The following is a 25,943-nucleotide window of genomic DNA, read 5'->3' on the forward strand; positions in this document are numbered from 1 at the left end:
CTGGATCTATAGAAAGCCACAGCTCTAGGAAAGCAACAAGAATAATTTTTCACCCTCATAATAATGACGCTATTTCAGGCTTCTGGTGTGATGAACTATCTAACGCTTTTTTCTATGAGGAGATCTTAGAAATTGCCTTTCCACAAAGGGCTAAGATGTGTCCACACATGCCTTTGTATGAAAAATCCTTGCATGGTTGTTCCCCCAAACATCGCCCTCCTTCCATCTTATTTATCAGATTTAATGTGTCCAGGACACCACCCTGTGTGTTTTAATGACCAGGTTTAAAAATGCATTTTTTTTTTTTTTTTTTTTTTTACAATGTAAGGCCTTTAACCGTGTTGGTGATCTGTAAGCTGGAGCTGTTTCATGAAGCCCTAGATCACTTGCAGTGAGATAAATTGGCCCCGCATAGTAACACATTAAAAACAGGGACATCTGCACAGCTTCCCCTAGTGCTTTATAACTGGTCTCTTCCTTTTAAATCCACATCTGTTATATAGCCCCCAAGTAAATGGCATGCATTTTGCTTAAAGACAGGACAGACTGTAAGGACTAAATTTTATTTTTTCTGACCATTAGCGCCTGCCATCAAACAGACTGTGAAAACGCACACATTTTTGAGCTGTAAGCAGGCATTTTGTATGCATCCCCACAAGGGAAACAATTCATTCTCCTTAAAAATATGTGCGGATGTATACATTTATTTGTTAATATACGTAGTTGCTTCTTTATTTGAAAATATTTTGAGTTTTGCAGTGGAGAATTCTGAATTTATACATTGTTATATGATTTTAAGACTTTTTTTTAAAAAAACTACTTTTCCCCCAGGAATGGCAGAATCTTGATAATTGTTGAAGCTGGGTGATGGGTACATGTGGGATCATTATACTATTCTCTCTGCCTTGTGCACGCTTAACATTTTGCTTAATAAAAATTAGATTAAAAAGATTGTAGTTTTCCGAGCCAAAATATAGCCTGTTTCACTGTGCTCTGTCCATCGCAGAACATATAAAATTCCACTTTAGACTGAGAAAAGATCCTTAGAGCTTTGTGTAAAATCAAATGACTGAGAACAACCAGTGTTCTGTTGGCCTTTGATTAGAGTCAAGTGTTTTTGTGGTATTACAGTCTGACCGTGCTATGGAGAGTCAGGGCAATTTCCTTTGAATTGTAAATGTCCAACATAAGAATTTTTTAATCCCATTCTGTGCTCTCATCTTTTGATTATTTGAGATTTCAATCTAAGTCCCATCTACCGTTTTTTTTCCCTTTCTTTCTTTTAAGGGCTATTTAACTTTTCAAGTGCTACAAGCCAGACTCAAAACATGAGAATTGGCATTAGAAAATCTGGTATTGAATCTCAGCTCTGCGTAACCTTGAGAAAGAGACTTAATTTCTCTGAAAATCCATTTTTTTTTCATATAAGAAATTGGTATAAAAGTAATCCTTACGGGACCGCTGTGAAGATTAAAGAAGAGAGTCCATAAAAACACGCTTTTACAAACTGTAAAGCCTCTACAGCTGGAGAATACGGTGATTGTATCCTCCTAGGGCTCTAGCATCTCAGAGGATAAAGAACACTTGTGCACCCAGAGTACGAAATACGCACAGGATAGGAAAATATCCTTTCCCTTTCCGGAACAGCGCTGAAGCAAAGGGTTTGATAACCTATTCACACCAAGGAGTGGTTTTCAAATATTAACATGCCCCTGGGAGCTTGTTAAGATTCAGACTCCCAGACCAATCTCTGGGATACCGATTCGGAAGGTCTAGGGTGGGGGTAAGAATGTACATTCTTTATAAGTACGCGTGGTGTTTCTGAGGTAGATGGTCCAAAGATTACAATTTAGAGAACACGGCTTCAAAGGTATAGCAAGTTATCCTTTTGAAGGATATTTCCAGTTTAAAAGGAGACTCGGGGAGAAGTTAAGTATTTAGGTCCCCAGGAATGAAATGCCAGACAGCGGTTCAGGAAAGTTTTGAGTAACACTTCCTCCAGGGTCCTTCAAATTATGCCCCACAGGGAGGGACGAGGCGGCGTGGGGGCGGGGCTGAAAGTTCAAACCTCCGATCTCCAGGCTGGTTCCCCTGGCAACTAGCCCCTCCCCTTAGGGGGTTGTCCCAAAGGCACCTCGTTAACATAAATAAACTCCGTTGTAGTTGAAAGGGGCCTGTTATGAGTAAGAAAAAACGCTCCCTCTCACCTATATTCCTCTTAACATTGAGGAAATTGCTGGTTTGCCAACTGGCCTGGTACTGGGAGGGACTGTCCTGGGGGGTTGGGTGAGGGCAAGGAGAGACCGAGGAAAAAGATGACCACTCCAGGTAGGTGGAGGGAGGTAGATGTTTTAAAAAAACAAGGGAATTTGCGGGGCGTCTTGGGCTGCACAGGACGAGGACGTCCCCGTACCCTCTTGCCAGAGGCTTACAAGTTTGCAAAGAGGCTTTAACTCGGTTGGGCCATAGGTACTGCCCACGTGATCTCAACAACGCAGTGCGCTCTCAGGCCTGTGTCCTTGAAAGTGGCCCCACTGCGGGAACGGTGGGGAGAACGCGCAGTCCAAGGCCCGGGTGCGGAGCCCCTGATAGCCTGGGGCGCACCTGTGGGTCGACGGGCGGTCACGGCCTCCCGCTGACTTCCTCCAACGGAAAATCCAAGGGTTTTAGTCACTGTGCTAGGAATGGGAAGAAGACCAAATATTTCTTACTCTACGTCACAACATCACAGGCTGCTTTCTGGTAAAGCCTATGTGGATGATTTTGCCTCTCTGTGGATCTATCCTTAAGAGAATGTTGTTCCAGAGCTTTTATTCGTATTTTTTGAATTATTTAGAATGTGATTATTGTTCTGTCAGGAAACTATAGCTTTTACTTTAGTTAATTGACTTTAGAGGGGTTTGTTGCATTGTTAAATGTGATTTTTATTTAGACTTAGGGCTAAAATATTTCCTGTGGGGAACAAATCTTTGGTTTTATAATATAAGTCAATGAAAAAATAGGTTTTGATTAAAAGAAAATTGCTTCATGGTCAATTTTTTTTTTTTTTTACAAGAATTGGGACAATTGCATTAGATGAGCTTGCCCTGTATACCTGAATACCTACTCTCCAAATGTTATTTACTCTTTACGATACAGCTATTTTTCAGTGTTCTCTTTATCCAGTTAGGTTTACCTTCTCCATTCAAACTGTTAAGAGTTTGATTCCCTAATTATGCAATATTTAAGTCAAATAATACGAAGAATGTAAAAGCATTTTGGAAACTATAGTACTGTAAAAATATAAGGGAGTGTTTGAGACTCCCTTTTCTGTACCTTCTATGTCATGCCTAGGTTCTCAAGAGATTTGGGAATATATATATTTTTAAAGATTTATTTAATTATTTTAGAGAGAGAGAGTGCATGCATGGGTGGTGAGGAGGGAGTGTGCAGAGGGAGAGGGAGAGAGTTTCAAGCAGATTCCCTGCTGAGCAGAGCCCAATGGGGCGCTTGATCCCGTGACCCTGAGATCATGACCTGAGCTGAAATCAAGAGTCCCATGCTTAACTGATTAAGCCACCCAGACGCTCTGAGGTTTGGGAATATCTTAAGGATATTCTCATTATATACTATTCTCTGCCTAGAAAGAACCCTACCCAGAATTTCTGCCTCCTACCCTGATGGCTTGAGGTGAATAAATCAGAATGTGATGTTTCCATTTATCTGTCTTCAATAAGCTCAGGGCTAGGGGTGGAGCTGAAAGTGGAGAGAAAGGTATATCTGGGGGAAAAAATATCTTGCCTGACTTATTTTCCTTAATGCTAATTTTAAGCAGACTACTGAACTGTCGTATCTACATACTAGGTTTGGTGATGACGTCTTCTCAAGGTGCTTATAAGAGCAGCATGAGGATCAGATCTCCTCTTCATTGCTGTTTTGATCAGGTTGCTATCAGGAGATAGAATTCAGCCTACACGGCTCGAATGAAGGAACCCTAATGGAGTGGTTACTTTCAGGTTTAGAAGAGTTGAGGCACCCAGGTGCTAGCAACAGTGGGAAATTGTTGCCAATCGAAGCACCTGAAGGACAAGGGAAGGAAATAGTGTTGTGGTTAATTGAGTAACCACTAGAGCCATGAGGAGAGTCTGCCTGGCTTTAGCTGTGAAACCGGAAGAACATAGAAACAGAGACTGAAGCTGTCAAGGAGTAGGAAGAGAGACCTCAGCTTCCCTTTCCACTGTCTCCCATCGGCTGTACCCCGTTAGAACCCAGTTGGCTAGGCAGCCCAGCTGATGCAATCAGCAGTTTCAACTTCCTGAGACACAGAACAAAAAAGAAGTAGGGAATAGACTGGTGATAGGGAAAGTTAATGAAGGATAGCAGTATAATTGTTCTTTAGATTGACCAAAAATTTTTCTGCCTATTTTCTTAAATCAGATAATATCTTTTTATAGTGCAAAACATTGAGTTGTTATTGATTCTTTAAGTTAGAGTATTTTTGGCTATAATGCATGAGTGTGGTGACTGACCTGAGAAATAAAAGTCAAATCAAACCTTTCCACATGGACAAGCTGGAGTTGGGGAATTCTAAATGACATGAAAACATTTTATATGTGAGTTTGTGTTCTTTGTCATCAGAAAAAATTATTTGGATAACAGATTTTGCAGGAAAATAGTTTATTGGTATCAGTTGTGATACAGTTTCAATTGTCTACATGTGAATAAAGGTTTTCAAGGTGGGCATTTCAGTGTAAGCCTTTTCATCCCAGAAATTTTTGACATTGTGATTTTGATATGACTCTTTTTACTGAAGAATTAAACTTTCTGCTTTTATTAAAAATATTACCAAATGTGTAAACTAGTTTTGTGCTAGACTTGAGCCATATACTCTTGCTGAACCTCACTCTCAGGGATATATTGTAGAATGATGGTGAGGGATGGGTGAATTTCAAAAAATGGTAGCCACATTTAAAAAAAATTCACAATATCAAAAGACAGTAGTAAAGTGGCTAGATAAATAAAAACAAAAATGTTCTGTTTATTTGTACATTATTCTCTACCCTAAATTGTGAGCAATTCTGCAAAAATTGAGTTTGGGCTCCCCATAAGAATATAAGTTGATTAACTGCTTGATTGCAATATTCCCACTTGTCTCGGTTAGACTATCTGGCTTGAAGGAAAGGAAATCACAAGAGACTGTAGCAGATCATACAACTAGAGGTCTGCAAAGAACTATGGTGGTGACAGTGATGCTGGTGGCGGAAGCATGGAGAGATGGAGTACAAGAGCAGGTAACACTGAGGGGATGGTGGACATGGTGTGCTGGTCGGTGTGCTATGATTGGTAATGATGGTGAGGGAAATGTGGATGGAGACGGATATAGGGACGATGGTGGTGGTGGTGGAGTTGGAAACATTAGTGGTCAAACTGCTCTCATTGATGGTAGAGCTGATGGTGTTTGCAGTGGTTGAAGTAGAGTGGAGGTTGTAGGGGTGGAGATGGGAGGTGGGAGTAGCACTGGCATTGGAAGTGAGGATGTTAGTGGGGGTTGGGGGAAGTTATGGTGATGATATTGATAACTCCAAAAGTGGTGGTGGGGCCTTATGAAGTGATGAGATGCCACATGACCTTTACATTTTTTTTTATGTGCCTTTGGTTGGAAACAAATAACGAAGTGCAGTAAATTTACTTGCAGAGAGATTTGTCAAACTAAGCACTCACTTTGCAGATGCTCTTTAAGCTTTTCCTTAATTACAGATATTAGCATCATGCTGTGCCAAAAAGCACCACTCCTGTCAATTTCAACACAGTACACAACTTCTTCTAATAAATATTATTCAACCCCAATTATTGGAAACTTTTAGAGTAAACCTGGCTTCCCGTATTCGATACAGTGCACTTGAAAGTTGATTTTTATCTTGAAAGTGATGCTATTTAGTCAGGGATTATCTTTTATCTCTGTCTGTGAAGCAGCTGGAAGTGTAGCTACTGAGATTTGATATTTGTCTTCCTGCACTTGACTGCCAAGCAAAATCATTTCATTTGTAATCAACAGAATGTATCTTTATGAATTAGCATAAGCATATACCATTGAAAAACTGAATCTACAAGCTTGACCTTCTTAGTAGATACAGTATATGATCTTTTTTTTTTTTGGATAGACAGAATTTTCTTCCCCTCTCTGACTATATATTTGAAATTAGACCAAAATGCTCAGAGTAACATTTTCCTTTTTATTGTTTAAGCCTTCTTCCCTTTCCCTGGCAACAGGTGACTTATTCTGCCAGTTATGAGACACATGTGATTCTAGAGATCAGCAAGAACTCAGCTCAACAAATTTGTGCTACTTAAACAATTAAAATATGTTTTCCTATTTGATATATAGTTAAGAATATCAGAGAGAAGGACACATTTAATTACTATGACTTATATTTATTGGTTATTTGCTATGCAGCTGGCACTTTTCATTGATTATCTCATTGTATTCTAAAACTCTCCCATTTTATAGATAAGAAGAATGAGGCTTATGAAATCACATTAACATAGGCTTAGCCAGGATTTGGACCCAGATGCCTGCTGGAAACCATACTCTTAACCATTGTGGAACACTTCCTGTCTGGTTTCTGACAATTTAGAATTTAGCTCCATCTTCCCTTTTTCCTGAAAAACCAAGTAGATTTATTCTTTTACAAACTTCTGGATTTATTGGAGAAGAGCAAAGATTGCCCTCTAGGAGACATGGAAACCATATGTAAATTATCCATTTTACTCTTGACTTGGAAAATATTTATATGAAGAGATTAGACTGGGAGTTAGACATCCTTGTTCCGCAATCTGATCCACGTGATCATGACTTAGTCTCTTAATGTGGAGACGGAGTCTTTTGGAGGCAGAGGCTCACTTTCCTCACCTGCCAAGGAGAGAAGAATCTGCCATATCTATCTTAGATACAACTTTCTGTAAAGACCAATCACTGTAAGTAATTCTTTACTGAACCACTGCACTGACATTTAATCAGTCTTCCTTCCTTTGATCTCCACCTTGCAAAGCCATTCTCTAGACTTTTGCCATCGTACTTTTTCTAAAGTGCAACATTAACCTTGGCTCATCTGCTCAAAAACCTTTATCTGTTACCTATGGGGTAAAGTAAAAGTGCTTATCATGATACTCAAGGTCCCCCTCCATCTGGTCTCAACCTAGCCTTCTTCTTCTTCTTCTTCTTCTTTTTTTTTTTTAAAGATCTTATTTATTTATTTGACACAGAGAGACAGCCAGTGAGAGAGGGAACACAGCAGGGGGAGTGGGAGAGGAGGAAGCAGGCTCCCAACGGAGGAGCCCGATATGGGGCTTGATCCCAGAACGCCGGGATCATGCCCTGAGCCGAAGGCAGGCGCTTAACAACTGAGCCACCCAGGTGCCCCTCAACCTAGCCTTCTAATCTTACCTTTCACTATTCCCCTTAAGTAGCTTGTATGCCAGTTAAACAGGATTAGTTGTTGTTCCATTATTCCGTGCTTTTATGACTTTGCTCATACCTTGAATTGCTAATCAATTACTTACTTAAAGATTTATTGAGTATTGCCAAGGACTGAATTGTGTTCTCCCTTTCCCCCCAAATTCACATTGGAGCCTTAACCCCAAATTTGAATGTATTTGGAGATAGGGTCTTTAAAGAGGTAATTAAGTCAGGTAATAAAGGTGGGGCCTTAATCTGATAGGGTCGTTGCCTTTATAAGACCCAGCAAGAAATGAGGGCACAGTAAGATTGCCCTCCCTAAGCCAGGAAGAGAACCCTCACCAGAGCTTGACCCTGCTGGCACCCTGATCTTGGACTTGCCTCCTCCAGAACTGTGAGAAGACAATTTTCTTGTTAAGTCACCCAGTTGTGGTATTCTGGTGTGGCAGCCTCAGTAGGCTAAGCCACGGACCTCCTGTTAGGGATGTGGGTCTGAAGGGAGCAAAATCCCTTCATTTTTGATTCTGTGATCTGGTGAGTTTTGCTGACTGATGAAGTTTTCCTCATTCAGTGTCATCTGGTCTTGGTTAATCTCTTGACTAGTGGAATTTCCAGTATGTCTCAGAGCAAGGCTCATTTATGATCAATATTTTGAGAATGATGGGAAGTTTCTCTGAAAGAAAGACGTACAGAGGTATAAGCCCTCTCCTTGTTGAAGGTATCTGTTTGTGTGGATAAAATGCAAACTGAAAAAGACCACATGTTCTGGTAGCTAGTGGTAAGATGGATAGCTGAAGTGATCGTCCAAATGATTGGTGTGGTCTGCTATTTCAGCAAGAACATAAGTGATGGGAGCCGTTGAAAGAGGATAAAGAAGGGATGATACATTATCTAATTAATTATTTTAGGAAAAAGTGGGGTAAATAAAGTAACTATACTTGAAATGTTATTTTAGACAACTCTTTTTACTTTTATTTATTTATTTTATGTTTTTTTATTATATCATGTTAGTCACCATACAGTACATCCCCAGTTTCCGATGTAAAGTTCGATGATTCATTAGTTGCGTATAACACCCAGTGCACCATGCAATATGTGCTCTTTTTACTTTTAAAGAGAATTATGTATTTTTCCACCTCACCCTAGCTTTATACTGCCATTTTATTTGACAGAGCATCGGTCCTCCTTCTCTGGAATCATGGTGGGAAATTAATCTAAATTCTTAATTGCAATGTGTTAGTGTTAAGATGGGCAAATTGCCTCCAATGTGGTTGTTATTAAGAGTGCAGTTATAGCTTTATACAATAAAACCTCATTAGTGACATCTTCATCCTTGGGAGATTAGCTGAATTGTTTCTTACACCTCGGTGAATACATTTTATCCAGGTCATGGAAAATTATGAGACTGATTTGCACTTCTAGCACATTTCTGCCTCTGCTTCCAAGTCTTTTACAAACAAATATGTACTAGTAGGAGAATAGAAACATAGCAGATTCCCAGGACGGTTTGACAGAGATGGTGATACTCAGGCTAAATTTTAAATATTGATCTGGATTTCTCTAAACATGTTAACAGAGTCCCATGAGAGTCCAAGGCACAAGGTGTTCTCACTGTTTGACCTGGAAATTAGATCTTGATGTTATGTGAAATAAAGTGCATATTTAATAATGACTTAGAATAGTATTGAGCACTTTATAATTATTTTAAATAATCACTACTTATTGCACACTGTTATGTCCTAGGAACTTTTCTAATTTTTATAGCAACTTTTCCAGGTATAAGTACACTTATTTTAAAGATGGGAAACTGAGGATTGGAGAAAGAGAACTTTTCTCTGAGGAGAGAGATTGCCAAGGGTCCTAGAGCTAGTCGTTGGCAGGGGTGCGGTTAAGCCCAGCCCATCATCTTTTCATTCCACCCCTTGGCTCCCCGGACTGGAATCCTATTGCTACTCACTCATTTTTTTAATACGAGTTGGATCTTCCTGTTGCCGTACAGCAGGAACTCAAGCAGCCAAACCCTCTAATGGACTCTTTATCTTTGCAAATTAGGGCAATCTCCTTTACACAAGAGCCACTCATGGGTTTGATTAGCATGGTCCAGGCTCTAGGGTACTAATCATCTCTTGGCATATTGACAATTGAGTTGGGAGGCGTAAAAAGCAGATTCCAGACTCAGGAGCTTGAGGGCTGCTCTTAGATTGCCAGCACGGGTGAAGCTGTCTGCATAGCTAACTCCTTGCCCTTCCTTCAGGAATAGCGTATCTTGGGGTTTTCTCTTTCAAAGCGCACTAGAACCATATTCAGCAATGGCAGGGCAGCTTTGTAATGACCTGGTTGGCTGCTTCTTGATTTGCTTATCTATATTAGGCCCTGGATCCCATCCTACTCATTCCTTTCCACCCCAGGTCAAAACTTCCTAAGGAGTCCTTGCCCAGAATTCCAGGAATTCTGTATTAGCGCAACCCGACAACCGGTCCCTCCCTTGTTTCTTGTGAAAGATTGTTTAATGGCCGTAATTGCACCTGGTATGTATTCCACTTTGCAACTTGACTTTGCTGCTCCTCTCATCCAGAGTTGGAGTCTGTTTCCCATACCCTTGAATCTGGGCTGCCTTTGTTACTTGCTTTGGCCAGTAGAATATAGTGAGAGTGATAGTGTGTGATACCAGTCTAGGTCACAAGAGTCCTGGTAGCTTCCACCTTTCATCTTCATGGACCACTGCCCTGAGACCACCACATAAGGAAGCCTGCAGAAAGATGAGCCATTAGAGGGGACCACTGCCCACAACACCAACTTCCACACGGGTGTGAGGTCCTCTTAGACCTTCTAGTCCAGCTGACTCTGTAGCTGAATGATGGACCTAGGCAACAATCATCAGATGAACTGCCCACCAACCCACATAATCATAAAAAATACTAAGTCTTATTCACTAAGTTTTGGGTAGTTTGTTAAAAAGCAAAGGCTAACTGATGCACTGTGTTCTGTGGTTCCAGTAATTCTGGAACTAAGTTTTCTCAAATGAAAATGAATCATTTGGAGTGAGTCATCTGCAAGGATGTTTCCATTGCTAGCATGCTAGGCATTACAAAGAGTAGAGTGAGGAAAAGCGTGGAAGTGAGAACACAGAAGCTGTTTGTGGAATATAATAGACTAAGTTAAGAAAAATCACTTTGCTGGAGCAGAGTCTTCAGAAATAGGATCTGACTCTAGAAAGGCAAGTTAGAACAAGATTGAGGAACGACTTGCATGCCAAGGTGGTGAATATTCATTTTAGCTATCACCTATGAAAGGACTTATAATGAAAAGAAAAGTGGGAATGAGAAAATGAGCTTTCATGGACATTGGTAAAAGAGCCTGGCATGGCTGATAAGATCTGAGGGAGGAGATTGGATGTCCACGGGAGCACGGAATTTTCTTGGCCTCTTTTGTGGATTAGGATAGAGCTCAAACTGCACACTGGTGAACTCTGGGGTAGCTGAATTTGTGGAGGCCAAGAAGTTCCCACCAAATCCCCTAAGGTGAATTTTTGCCAAAAAATCAGTCAGACCAGCTGTTTCATCCCATGACTGTGCTAACCACCGCACAGACACCATCTGTGTATAATGAGGTAGCACTCTGGTAAGGATCTTAAACTGTGTTATTATTCCACATGTTGTCTGGATTGGGTTGCGATTATGGTTTTTCACTTTTTAGCAGAGCCATGGGAAATAAATGCTTATAAATATAATAATTTGGGGCACCTGGGTGGCTTAGTCAGTTAAGCATCCGACTCTTGATTTCAGCTCGGGTCATGATCTCAGGGTCATGAAATTGAGCCCTGTGTCGGCCACTGTGGTGGGTGTGCAGCCTGCTTGGGATTCTCTCTCTTCCTCTGCCCCTCCCCCCACACCCCTGCTTGCGTGCCTGTGCTCTCATTCTCTCTTAAAAAAATAAAAAATAAAAAATTAAATATAATAATTCATAAGAGAAGGCTCAAGCCACAGGGGAAAGTAAGAGTCAGTTATGAATGAAGCTGGCATTAAATGTTAAGAGTAGTTCAATATTGACTACCTTATAAAAGGAAAGCCTTAGATGGTGAAAGAGTAGATATTGAGGCTTTCTGAGAAGGAACTTTACTTATATGTGCTTGTCCCTTCCTTTGGAAGAGGAGTTGCTGATCTTATTGTTCAGATTTCATGTACAGATTAGGCCAGTAGACCTCTTTAGATCAAGCACATAGGATCAAGCACATAGATGTGACTCTCTTCTGCTTTCGTCTCCTATGTGGCATCAGGGCAAGATGGCTAAGCTACCCTCTGCTGGCAGAAGCCCAGGACACCCAATATTCACCCCTTTTCTCCCACCTGTGTGTACCCGAGGGCACTGAACTCTTTTTTTTCCCCCCTAATAGAGGGCTGGAAAAGAGATTCAACTTTGAAGATTTCCTCTAGGCCTCTGTACCCAAGCCAAGCGGTTCCTACTGAGTTTATCAAAGAGTTGTATTTTGGGGATGGGGGCCCAAGCCCAATGAGTAGAGAGTATGAGATTGCATTTTATTTGTCATTGGTGCTTGAGCACAAGTAACCTCAACACGTAGTAGAAAGGTGGGTAAGAGTTGGAAATTCTTGGTTTCCTGATTAAATGTTATCTAATGACACCCAAATCTCCGTCTTAATAGACATTGGAAGCAATGAAGTTGTGCTTCCATAATTACTGAATGAATCTAAGGGTAAGGTTTCTTAAAGGTAAGAGATCTTAGGGAGGAAGCTTTAACCCAGGAATTGAATAATCCTACCACCACTGATCTTTTCAGAAGGTCACCTGTAATGCTCCCATCCACTGGGAATAGCTTGGAGTCACTGTTGGCTGGGACAGGAAAGGACCAAACCACACACAGTAATTTACACAAAGACTGGTGACTCATTTGCTTTCCATTATGTCATTTGGGTTGCTTTCTATTGTAAGTAATAGAGAACCCAAACTCAAATTACTTTAACGATAAGCCATTTATTATCTGATAAAAAAGTTTAGAATTAGGCACGTCCACAGTTGGCTAATTCAGTGGCTCAGTGACATCATCGAAGACCCAGATCTTTGTTTTTTTCTACTCAGTTGCTCCCAACGTGTTAACTTATGTTGTCAATCTTGTCTGCTAATATATGACAGCTTTCTACAACATATTCAAACACAGAACAGTATCCAAAGGCCATAAGAGAGTCCTTCTTCATGGACCTTTTAAAGAGTAAGGAAAACTTTTCCGGAAACCCCCTTTCAGACTTTCCATCCTGACTCATGTCCAGGATTGTGTCGAATTCCCTCTTCTAAATCATTAACTGGCAAGAGAAAGAGAACTAACACAATCGGCTAAGATTAACTGAGGCATTCTCTGAGCCTTGGGAGTGGTCACCTCTCCTGAAGCACCCAGCTGCCTGAGAGCCAACCTCAACTGAGGTTCTGTAAAGCAAAGGAGAAGGGGATGAATGACCAAGGGTTCTGCTACAAATGATGACCGGTCGCACAGTTAAATGTGGCACAACCCCAGTGTAATTGTGAAGCAAGTCTGCACTCTTTCTGTAATCTGTAGGGATTCTGCATTGGTTTTCTCTGGCCACTGTAACAAATCACCAAAACCTAGCCGCTTAAAACAACATAAATTTAATATTTTATGTTTCTGAAAGTCAGAAATCTGAAATGAGTCTCACTGGACTAACATCAAGGTGTGTCCACTGGGCTGCATTCCTTCTGGAGGCTCTAGAGAAGAATTGATTTCCTTCTCTTTTCCAGCTTCTAGAGGCTGCATTCCTTGGCTTATGGCCATCTTCAAAGCCAGTAACATCAGATAGCATTCTTCTCATGCTGCTCTCGCTCTGGTTTTCTTTTTTTCTGCTCCCTCTTCTAGTAATGACCCTTGTGATTACACTGGGCCCATTGGATGATCCAGGATCATCTCCCATCTCAAGGTCAACTGATTGGCAACCTCAATTTCACCTGCAACTGTAGTTGACCTTTGCCATGAAACCTAAAATATTCTCAGGTCTAAAGAGTTGGTATGTAGACATCTGACTACCAGAGATACGATTTTTACCTCTCAGATGCTAAGGGCTCCTATGGTAGTGTCTGTGGGAATGAACACAAGCTTTGGATTCAAAATTCAGTTGTTCTGCTTACATATAGTATATACACTGTATGGCTATGCATACTTTGACAAGTTACAGAACTTCTTTAAGATCATTTCCTCATATATAAAATGAAGTTCATATTATTTATCTCAAAGGGTAGTTGTAAGAATTTAGTAAGACCATATATGGAAAATGCTTAACATATATCTTCAGTAAGATGACATCATCACCATTCTTTTCATCTCTGAAAGCCTGTGAATATTATAACCATTGCTTCTGTTACTAAAGATATGAATTCTAATGTTGCCTTCCTAGCTATGTAATCATTGGTTGGTTATTAATTTTTTTTGTGATTAAGTTTCTCATCTGTAAAATGGGAATAATAAATTCCTCTTCATTAGAAGAGGAAAAGATGAAATGACACAGCATGTATTTATTGCCTAGAGCAGTTCCTGATGTATGGCACGTCATCAGTTGAATTCAGTTCACTTCCTTTCCTCAAAGCCTGTTCACATGAAAGCTGCACAACTCATTCAGACCAAGGAAGTAGTTCTCAAACTTTAGTGTCTTGTGGAGTCATTTAGAAAGTTTGTTTAAAGTACCACTTCTTGGGTCTTCCTCCAGGGCTACTGAGTCAGGCTTTTGGAGTGGGGAGAGGTCTGGGTAGTGTGAATGAAAACACAAATAGCTGACCAGACTTTAATGTAGTGTGTTTCACAGAAATACTTGAATTTTCACATTGAACAAAGCATCATGTTAAACGTTTAACAAGGAAATTTGAGGCATCATCCAGAAGGTAGAGGAGGTATTTTGAAGGAGCTGCTAGACCTTGACAATGTTTCTTTAAAAACAAAACAAAAAAAAAAGATTTTATTTATTAGAGAGAAAGAGAGTGAGAGAGAACATGACTAAGGGGGAGGGGCAGAGAGAGAGGGAGAAGCAGACTCCCCGGTGGGCAGGGAGCCCAATGTGGGGGCTCGATCCCAGGACCCTGAGATCATGACTTGAGTTGAAGGCAGATACTTAACTGAAGGAGCCACCCAGGTGCCCCTAGATCTTGCCAGTGTTTCTGAATTGAAGCATATGTCAGGCCAATAAGAGCTTCGGTAAGGAGGAGAAGGAGTACCAATGATTAAATCGAGTTACTTAAGAGTTCCTGTGTCCTTATCAATTTTCCTTACCAACTTTGTCCTCATTAATGGGGAAAGTGGGAAGTTGGTGGTAAAGTACCTAGTATTAGAGTCCAAAGATTTCACACAGATGACCCTTGTTGATGCTTCTTTGTTATGTGATGAAAGTATTTAACATTATCTCGTCATGTTCTTCACTCTGAGCAAACTATGACTACTTTGATGGTGCTCTATTGGGAATGTTCTCACACACATGAAGAGAATGAACGAATGTAGAAAGAAGCCCAATGTTACCCTCCGTTCTTCTGCCTGCTCACCCCTTGCTGGCAGGTAGGCTCTGTTTTGATTCCACACTCATTTCCACCCAAATAATCACTTGGCTTTCAGTATGTAAATACACAGTGCTAAGACTCCAGGGTTTTTTTTTTTTTTTTGGTTTGTTTGTTTTTGTATTTTTTATTGTTGTTATCAGGAATATAAATGCAAAGGATCAAATTGCAACATCCTAGATAACATTCAATAGACATTTTCTCAGGGCATTTTAAAAAAAAACTACAATGGCTGCTAAAAAGGAGAAATTTAATCTACCCTGGTATTGGTTATGTGTTTTCTTTTGTTTTTCTGGATGAAATGCGAGGCAAAAGTGTGATCAGGGAAAGGGACACTAAAGCCGGACTGACTGAATTCCCAAGTTTGTAGAATCAGAAGGGATTCTTGCTATTCAGTTATGCCTGGCTGAAGACAGTGCATTTTCTTCTATGATGTATATGTCACTTTTCATTAATTCTGAGAGGCCTGTTCCTTTAGAAACCAGGGTAAACAGAGTAGTGTATTGGATTAGATCTCTACCGTGAATAAATTTATTTTCTAGCAAGTGTAAAAAATGAGCAAGGCCAAAACCCCCCAGAGCAGAAAATGTCACAGTGATTGCTAATACATTACTGCACAGAGAAAGGCCTAATAAAACCCCTATTAGGATGTCATACCTGCTTACGACTGAATTCTCCAGAAAGTTTATTTGATATGTCTAAGCCAATTATCAAAGTCTTAGTGATAAGAAGCAGCTCGCTGGGCCTGAATGTGTCAGAATAGAATGACTAAATTGTGGGAATTCATGGGCCTCTGCTTTGAATAATTAACTTGGCTCTTTGTAGAATGCATACACTTTGGAAACTAATTTTCTCTTTGCACAAAGCATTTTGCCCTTGTGCTGCCTTTGAAAAGTAAACTGTTTAGCTGTAAGGTTATTCCCTTTTTCATTATATTTGGCTTGAGCTTCCTTCCCCATCTTTCGGCCCACCCTTCTCCTTGCTCTTTGTCTTGGTGGCATCATTCTGACTAGACCCACGTAGCCTTCAACCGGAAATATGACAGGCAATGATGACATTTCCTCTGAATGGAAATTAAGCCTTTGCTTCGCAGTAATATTATAATGCCTTGTCTGTTTTTGCATTGTGCTATGACAAAACGCTAACTTTATTTTTAAAGGATTTGAAGTTTTGGGTGTTTTTTTTTTTTTTCTCCCTAGGAGAGAAGCGGAGGTGTTGATTACACAAATAATTCTGTAGATAAAAACCAGAATTGATCTAAATTTATTTGGAATGACAAAGTCAGTGATTTGGACCAGACTGGGTAGCCAGTTTGTGCCAACAATCAGGCAAATCAAAGGGCCTTTTCTCCCTCATAGGTTTCTCCCCCCAAAATGGGCCAAACAGATCCCTTGTTTTGGCAATGGGTAGACACCTGTTTCTCAGTCTTTAATGACGTGCCAGTGGGTCGGTTGCTGTGTGGACAGACAGGCTCTTGTGTTCCCACTCTAGTGCCAGGGTATAGCCCACGGCTGGTTTCCTTAGTTGTGCACTGACCCCACCCCCTTGCCTGGCTCCTTTGGAATCTATCCGTCTGCTGCTGAGAGAAAAGAATTGCTAGAAAACATGGAGAGAGACCATCAGGGAAATGGGTGCTTTGCTTGTTTCATGACCTAGGACTTGTCGTTTCTTCTCTTGGCACCTGTATGCGGTAACTGCAGTTGTTATCTGGTGGCTATACACCTGCCAAAATGGTCAGGAAGATTAATGAGAATTTAAAGTTCACTGGAAGAAGCACAGTGTTGTATGTGGTCTCAAGTTATATGTATGGATGACTTAGTCCTATGTAATGGAACAAGTTCTTTCCCACTCTGGTTCAAAGAAACCTGTTTAAGATTATTGTCTTTCTCTCAGAAGAATTGAATTCCCTGGCATCACGACCTGCATTCTGGCTCGTACAGAGAGCTTCTAGCACAGGCTTAGAGGAAGAATTAAACCTTACCTTAAAATCAATTGCAAAAGCAAAGGTTCTGGATGTGGCTGCTTTTCTTTCACATTCACACAAATAATCAATAAGGTCTATGGAAACGGCTTAGCACAGTGGAGTTTGCAAGAGGTAAATCGCCGAAGTAACGTCTGTGGAGACTGATTTACAGTATTCATAACATTTGCCTAAATGGAATGGCATGCGAGTGTGTGTGGGAAAAGCACACCAGTGTCTGTCCTCTTCCCTTCTAGGTTGATTTTAGAATGTCCTGGCCAGACTTTGAAGGGTTCTTGGGATAACTGTTCTTCCCCCAGCTTTCTTCCTTTTGTCTACACTCTTTGCTGAGACAGTGGGTATTTTAAAATATCTCTCTTAGGAAAGAAACGAGGCACAGAACAGAAGCCTGTGGATTCTTAACCACTGATAACTGTGGCGACTGGTATGGCCCTGTATGGTGATTCTCAAGGAGAGTGAAAATAAAAGCAAATGCTTGAAAATAAAATTAGTCCTTCTTATTGAAAATAAACTTTCAGGAGGAGGTTGGTGATGGTCATAAAAAGCAAATAAATGATGATAAGATGTCAGAACTCCCCACACGAGGAAGGATCACTGCTCCGAGAACTTACTTTCTAAAGAAAGCTCCTGCATCTGCACCAGTGTCTCTTATACATATGCTAATCAGCGCCACCGATAATTTTAGCTTTTGGTTTGTTTTCTTCCTGTCATTGTTTTGTGTTCTTATTTGCTAGACTTCATATGCACATCCGGGGAGGAACACACTTGCTTATCATCAAGTCTGGGGGGTACGTTGGGAATATGTAATAGTCCTTTGCGCTAGATGTTCCCTTTCATGAAGTAGAATTCGGTGAATGCTTTTGAATAAATAACGGTTTTGGGTGAATGGAAGAAATCAGGGAGTACAGTATGGATTTATGTCTCCATTCATCTTAAAACATTTAAATATTTCTGGACATAATGATCTACCAATTCTTTCTTCTCTTCTCTAAATAGATCGTATTAAAATGAAATATTTAAAGTGTGGCATGGCAGTGGGTTCCTGAAGCGTTTATTCTTGTGTTCTCTTGGCACCTGGAAATAGAGAAACACTTCTCTCCAACCGTGGCCTATAACGAGGCTTCGTAGGTCATGCCTAAAGCAGCTCTCAGAGGCTGATTAAAGACCTTGCGTTGAAAACGGACATACCTCACCCAAATTCTTTGAGAATATGACTATCAGATGGCATTCAGGCACACGAATCCACATGCAGAGCCCTGCCCCTTGTGCATCATGGATCGAGTCATTCTATCTGTCTAGGTCTTGCTTCCCTTGGAGAGCTAAGTCTACCCCCCGGGTTTCTTATCCTTTGCTTTGTTGCCTCCTTGAGACTCTCAGCATCATATTTAATTTCTCTTTCTGACTGGTTATCCTTATCATTCTCAGCTCTTTCCATCTTTCTGACTTGGTCCCTACTTACTGTATTATTTTGTATCCTCCCCAAGCTTTCTACCTCCAGTCTCCTTCTGCCCCCGAACTCCTGACCTTGGGCGCATCCAGCCAGAAGGCAAGGGTGCCCTTTGATGCAGTCCATGTTGGTTCGCCTCCTAGGTCACTAAGCAGGCTGGAAAAGGGTGAATAACGAACCTGGAGAGGCCAACAGAAGATACCTAGCCTAGGGGGCAAAATGCCTGGCATGCAAAACTTATTCTTCAGACCCTCTGTCTACTTTTGCTTTCATGTACAAAATTCTAAGCACATTTATTTTCTCTTTTCTTTTTTTTTAGTTACCGTTTCTCGAAAGACCAGAGTGCTCAGGGTATATAATATATGTTGATTATTATCTGAAGACATTCAGATATCTAGACCTTGACTCTACTCGAAAAAGGAAAGTTTTCTGCTTCCTCATCTGTACTCCGTGACTTCCCTTGCAGAGGGTCAGTGTTGCAGTATCTTCTAAAGTAGCTGTCTCAGTGAAAAATCGCTTTAGAGCAGGTTGCTGTTGCTGTGTAAGACCCTCCTAGGATTTGGGAAAGTGGAATTTACTTGGAGGAAGACAGCATTCTCAGTGATCCCAAGAGACGAGGGTTATCGCTTCTGTGATGTGTACCACTTCTGCCCGAGAAATGCTGACTGGAATTCTTTTGATTCTTTTAGTTTTAAGACTTTTCACATGTATCTTTACAAAATTGGCTTGTCATATTTGACTCCAAACTTGTACAGAAGTCCTACTCTGTTTATTTTAAAATTTAATTAAGACAACTTCTGTCTTAATGTACATTATTTTGCTTGAGTTTTAGTCTGAAAATTGTTTATGAAAGTATCATCGAGTCAGAATTTTCCAGCATAGTGGTTTGCTTAATTAAGTTCACTAAAAGTTTGTTTATTTTTGTTTGTTTTCTTGCAAGGCAAATATTAAGACAACTGGGAAATAGGGAAAGCTAAAGTCACGTTTGTTTTCCTGGCACTGCATCCTGAACTAACCCAATCTCGTTTCACAACTTGTTTTTTCAACAGTTGTATGTGCTTGGGCTGACTGGTGAGCTCTTTGTCTTGTGAACAAATTGGTCTTAGGGAAAGTTGATCTTGGATTTTGAATGAAATTGTGGTATGTAAAAAGAAAGGAGAAGTTTAGATTTAAGGTTAGGTGATATGCCACAAACGAGTAGTTAGGAAATGTGTATCCTCTGAAAAAAAGGGAAGGCAAAACTGAAAAAATTTTTATGTATAATATTTGCAGTTTAACTTCTGTGTGTTTAGTGTAATAGCTCTTGTTTGCCCTATTAAATTGGTTTACTTTCTTACATCTTTCTGCTTTGGAGATACTGTTTTTTGTGAAATCCTAACCAGGCTCTGTGTTTAAAAAAAAAATCCCCTAATTGTCGGTCAGATATTGCTCTACAAAAGATGGCCTGAGGAACAAAGTCTTTTTTTTTTCTTATTGTTTACTGCTTTTTTTTTTTTTTTTAAGATTTAATTTATTTGAGAGAGAGAGAGAGAGAGAGATCGAGAGAGCACAAGCAGGGAGGACAGGGAGAACAGGCTCCCTGCTGAGCAGGGAGCTTGCCTCAGAGATTGATCCCAGGGTCCTGGGATCATGACTTGAGGGAAGGCATAGAAGGCATATACACATAGAAGGCATATGCTTAACCAACTGAGCCATCCAGGTGCCCCTTTGTTTTCTGTTGTTGATAATAGGTTATGGGAGGGGAAAAAAGTCCCAAAATTGTCATAGCAAAGGAGATGGGAGAGAATGAAAAAAAAGAGATGGGCTTTCTTTTTTCTTTTCAAATTATATTTATTTTTTCATTTTTAAATTTAAATTCAATTAATTTACATATAATGTATTATTGGTTTCTGAGGTAGAGGACAGTGATTCATCAGTCTTAGATAATACCGAGTGCTCATTAAATCACATGCCCTCCTTAAAGTCCATCATCCTGTTAGCCTATCCTCTGGCCTCCCTCTCGTCCAGCAACCCTGTTTGTTTCCTATGTTTAAGAGTCTCTTATGGTTTGTCTCCCTCTCTGATTTCATCTTGTTTAATTTTCTCCTCTCTTTCCCTATGATCATGTTTTGTTTCTTAAATTCCACATATCAGCGAGATCATATGATAATTGTCTTTGATTGACTTCTTTTGCTTTGCATAATAAATACCCTCTAGTTCCATCCACATCATTGCAAATGGCAAGATTTCTTCCTTTTTCTTCCTTCCTTCCTTCCTTCCTTCCTTCCTTCCTTCCTTCCTTCCTTCCTTCCTTCCTTCCTTCCTTCTTTCCGGTGGCTGAGTAGTAGTCCAGGAACAAATGCTTCTAATGACAATCCTAAAATATTAGACTAGAACTCTGTTAGAACATAGGGGTTGGGAAATTTCCTTGGAGTTTGTGATAAATGTCATCCATACCACATATGATTCATATAACTCTATCTTGGAAGATATAATTTGGCTCTTGGTCTAGCTAAATACATGTTATGATGGATGGCATTGGGTTGGGCTGTTTTAAGATGGCAAGACTGAACACCGAGCTTGTGATAATGGGGACATTTTCAGTGATGTGGCAGGAGAATTCTCTGAGCTCTTTAGCAGAACAGATAGGGCCTTCTTAGCCTGAGAAAACTGTCAACTATCACCTTATGGACTTGGCTAATTCCTAGGAAGCTCTGCATCAAAGGTTCTACTTTTACTATAGAATTTTCTAGCATGAGCTTTGGGTATTTAACCTTATAGATTCATCTTATTTTCCTTTCCCCCCCTTTTGTACATTTATTTATTAAATTTTACATTAAGAGAGGATTTGTGTGAGTGGAGAATCTTGCCTAGGAGTATGATCATGCAAAGCTTCTGGGTTCTATTTTGTGCCAGTTCTTCATAGAAAATCAGACTTGGAGTCTAATCCTTCACAGGACAGACAAATGATGTGGCATCAGAACAAAGCTAGGAAGTTCACAGTGTGGATTTTGTGCTCTGTTTAAATTAAATCCAAATCTCTATACTTATTAAAAATGAAGCTCTCTTCTCCTTTGGAATCAAATACAGTCATAGCTACTCTCTTCTTGGGATCTAAGAATGGCAAATTCTCAGCCCATTTGCTTCTTAAAGCATTTTTGAGTGCATGTTTAAAAAACCAAATAGGATATCATTATTGCATAATTAAAAATTGGATGGTGAAGAATTTTAAAAAATCATTTCCATTAGAGATATGTATATATCCCTGTATCATTGATCCTTAATATTGAACATTATCTGCTTTGTGGCGATTGGATGATCACTGTAGTGACCTGTAGGAAGTCAGGTTTACCACCTACAGCCAGACAAAGGATCAAAAAACAGAAGAATATAAGGAACAAATAAGAGCTTTCTTAGGTATAATTCTATCTGATACAGTGATTTAAAAAAAAATCACAAAATGAAACAAAAAATTGCGTCCTCTTGAGGGACACTCTTTCAAACAAGTAGGAGCAGGAGGGCATTCAAATCTGGGAGGCCCACCTGGCGGCAGTAGTGGGATCACCACTCCTCTTTAAATAAACTCTCCATCTAGAAGCTTTTGTAAAGCTAGAATGCTGTTTGTTTATTTAGAGAAACTCATTATGTATGGACTCTACACATATCCTTTAGCCAATCTGAGACAATCTTGCTTAGAGCCTTACCGAATTTATTTTCCTTTTTAAATCTGCAAACAGACCTACTGGATCTGGTCTCCTATTTCCTCCTCCCAGCCATCTATTTTCAGTCCAGATTCCTTTACCACTTTCCTCTACTCCAGATGGCCGCCAAAGCACTGAATTTCAAGCAGGTGGGATTGCTCAGCTATCCCGCCAGTGTTTAGGAGGGTCAGGCTCTCGGTTTTCCTTGTGCTCTATGGTCAAGGTGCTTCCCTGGTATGAGTCATGTTGGTTCACTCTCTGGAGCAGGTGGGAATGAACAGAGATCCCCTTGTGCTCAGTTACGACCCATTACCATGAACTACAACCAGCATGGCTAATGTTTCTTCAGCTTACGGCCCATGGTTCTGTTACCCTTGTAGCTTCTGGACAAGCAGCAGGTGCTCAGCAAATCTTGGTTCCTCATATAAATGAATGACATTGAAGCCCTCGCAAAGTGTGACTAATTCTTTACAGTCTTTAATAATGTTGCAATTTTGCACCTATTCATATGATTGACTGTTGTCAACTTTAGCTACACTTTGGAGTCACGTGGGGACCTTTACAAAATATTCATGCAAGGGCCTCACCTTCGGAGATTTTTATTTAATTGGTCTGGGGTTGGCTGTGCACTGGGAATTGTCAAAACTCCCTGGGTGTTTCCAACATGCAACCAAGGTAAAGAACTCCCATAATAAGCTGTAAACTCCATTACATGGAGGACCACATCTTTTTCTGCTCACAGCACTTAGTTTGGTGTCTAGCATCTATAGGTCCTCAGTAAATGGTTGTTGACTGAATTAATAAAAATTTGAAAACATGGCTTCTTCTAACTCTTGAAGACAGAACAATAAAAAAGGATTAAATGAATAGGGCTTTTTCTGAAGATGGTTCTAGTGTGTTACCTGTGATCAAGCTCAGATGCCACGGCATGGCCTTAAAGGACCCCACCCCCAAAACATCCAGGGATCATCTCAGGGACCACAGGTCTCCTAGTCTCTGGGAGTTTTGCAGCCTGCTACTCAACACTGGCCTAATTCAGGGTGGATGGTCTGATGGTTGAGTGGATAAAACTCTTGGAAAAAGAAAATTTGAAACTTAGCTCTTTCTTTAAACTTCTAATCAAAAGGAAAATGTTAAAGCTTGGAGATTTGGTATGAGAAGCTGCTTGACTGTTAATTAGGTGAACATTAGGAGAAAAAAAAAAGAAGAAAAAAGAAAGTGGTATCCTCAGTAAATGAGGAGAAAAATGCTTGCACAGTAGTAGATCAGCAGGTAATTGAAAGATGAGAAAAAATGAGCAGGGGGAAATTCAAGACTAGGGTTATGTGATTGACCAAGAAATGCAAATTTTTTTTTTTTAAAGAAAAACCTGAGTTCTTATTTTTTACAATATCTTTCGGAAATGATTGAATTTAGGTGAAATGTAGCGCATTTGGAAAAAGATACAACTTGAGTGGTGAGATTCAGAGCTGAAATGTGGCTTCCGATTCCCCAGCGGTTACCTGTTTTCTCTGGGTGACCTTGAAATTCTTTCCTCCCCCTTAGTGGCTCCTGCCTGTTCTCCTTCATGACTCCTGAAATGTTAAGTCAGCACCATGCTTCAGTCTTGCAGCTGTCTCTGATGAAGAAAGGGCAACAGTGTGGAGAGCCCTGGGAGGAGAGGCCGCTACCAGGGGTTACCTGCTGCCAGGGGTTACCTGCCGCACCGGCCCAGGAAGAATGTCAACGCAAAACAATGCTTATGCCCCTATAGCTTGTGAGCTGGAGGCTGTCACTCAGAGGCCAGCCCCCAGCTGGCTCTTCCACCTTCCTCTTCTTTCTTAAAGATGTGAGAGGAAGACTCACCCGGGCAGCGTTTCCATAGTGTTTGACAATGCAGTGGTCTCATAAATGAAATGAAAGTGAAAACCCTTCATGCAGTCATCCATGGGCTCAGCAGCGTTGGAATTGTTCAACCTAGAGAACATCATGTGTCTTCTTTAATGTCTCCATGGAGAGAAGCTTCATTTTTGGCGGGGGGGGGGGGGGTTACTTTGGATTTTTTTTTTTTTCTTAATGCTTCTACTTTCACAAAGCAGTTTCTTTTCCTTTTTCTTTTTTTCTTTTTTCTTTTTTTAGATTTTATTTATTTATTTGACAGACAGCCAGTGAGAGAGGGAACACAAGCAGGAGGAGTGGGAGAGGAAGAAGCCGGCTTCCAGTGGAGGAGCCTGATGTGGGGTTCGATCCCAGGACTCTGGGATCACGCCCCGAGCTGAAGGCAGACACTTAACGACTGAGCCACCCAGGCGCCCCTACTTTGGATCTTTTTTTATTTTTTATTTATTTATTTATTTATTTATTTATTTATTTATTTATTTTTTTAAAGATTTTATTTATTTATTCGACAGAGAGAGAGACAGCCAGCGAGAGAGGGAACACAAGCAGGGGGAGGGGGAGAGGAAGAAGCAGGCTCATAGCGGAGGAGCCTGATGTGGGGCTCGATCCCAGAACGCCGGGATCACGCCCTGAGCCGAAGGCAGACGCCCAACCGCTGTGCCACCCAGGCGCCCCTGGATCTTTTTTTAAATGATGTCATTCTGATCATGTGACATTTTTGCCTGAAACTCTTCAGAGGCTCCCCTTTGTCTATGGAAAAAGTCCCAAAGTGTTAGCAGGGGTGATACTGAACATTTAACTCCCCCCCCCCTTTTTTTTTTTAATTTGAGAGAGAGCGCAAGGGAAACTGGTGGGGGAGGAGCAGAGAGAGAGGGAGATGCAAACTCCCTGCTGAGCAGGGAGCCTGATGTGGGCCTCGATCCCAGGATCCTGAGAACATGACCTGAGCCAAAGGCAGACCCTTAACCAGCTGAACCATGCAGGCGCCCAGATACTGAACATTGTAAACAATGATACAGCATCAGAATGCACCCAAGTGTAGAACTGGAGAGGAGAATGTGAGGTCCTGACCACAGACATTGCATTTTAGTTGCTGGCTTGTGAGGAGGTCTACAAGTCCCAGTGCAGGGACAGCATGTCCGGAGTGGAGGCTGGCAACCAGGGGGCCCATTCCAATTGATATGGCAGCATTTTGATTTTGTAACGAGACACTGTAACAAGCTGGTCATAGACTCAGCCTATTAGCTGACATGAAAGCATCTCCGCTGTCTGTCCTGGCCTGTCTCTAGCTTGTCTGGTACTTTTCTTCTCCAATATCCCATTTTCCCGTTTGGGTGTCTTCATTGTATCTTCTTGAATGTGCTCCATGGTTTCCCATTTTTGTGCCTTTGCACATACTATCATTCTGCCTGAAATGTTCTTTCTCTCCTCGAATTTCTGAAAACCCCCCCCTTTCTTTTTAAAGATTTTATTTATTTATTTGACATAGATAGAGATAGCCAGTGAGAGAGGGAACACAAGCAGGGGGAGTGGGAGAGGAAGAAGCAGGCTCATAGGGGAGGAGCCTGATGTGGGGCTCGATCCCATAACGCTGGGATCACGCCCTGAGCCGAAGGCAGACGCTTAACCGCTGTGCCACCCAGGCACCCCTGAAAAATCTCTTAATCTTCCTTCGAGGCTCTGCTCATTTGCCCCTTCTCCCTGTTTCCTTCACCCCAAACCAGCATTTTTAATACTCCCCCCTTCTCTGTGCGTCCTGCCTCTATGATCGTGGCCCTCACACTGGAATGTCAGTTATTTATCTGCACATCTCACTCTCCACTAGCCTACAAATTCCTTTTGGGGCACAAATTAGACGTGTTTTCCATATTCGTGTCCCAGGACGGAGTAGGTACTTGATAAATATTTGTTTGGTGAACCAGTGAATGAATTATTTTGTGTAAATGGGGAGCCTGGGGTCAG

The 25,943-nt window shown here is 40.9% G+C and overlaps 1 long non-coding RNA gene across 10 annotated transcripts in view; it reads left to right on the forward strand.

The window, feature by feature from the left end:
- Positions 1-2,130: 2,130 nt before the first annotated feature.
- Positions 2,131-25,943, forward strand: part of LOC123781326 (uncharacterized) — a 1,008,785-nt gene continuing 984,972 nt past the window's right edge. For 6 of the 10 annotated variants that reach the window (XR_015727453.1, XR_015727456.1, XR_015727455.1 and 3 more), the window contains exons 1-2: positions 2,131-2,328; positions 5,141-5,270. This is a non-coding gene — a long non-coding RNA (uncharacterized LOC123781326). The remainder of the gene's footprint in view (positions 2,329-5,140; positions 5,271-25,943) is intronic. The other 4 variants (XR_015727461.1, XR_015727458.1, XR_015727457.1 and 1 more) reach the window with 3 other exon arrangements.

This window comes from Ursus americanus, chromosome 18 (genome assembly GCF_024610735.1).
Source record: "Ursus americanus isolate L20-20 chromosome 18, mUrsAme1.1.p, whole genome shotgun sequence".
In the NCBI taxonomy this organism is placed as follows: Eukaryota; Metazoa; Chordata; class Mammalia; order Carnivora; family Ursidae; genus Ursus; species Ursus americanus.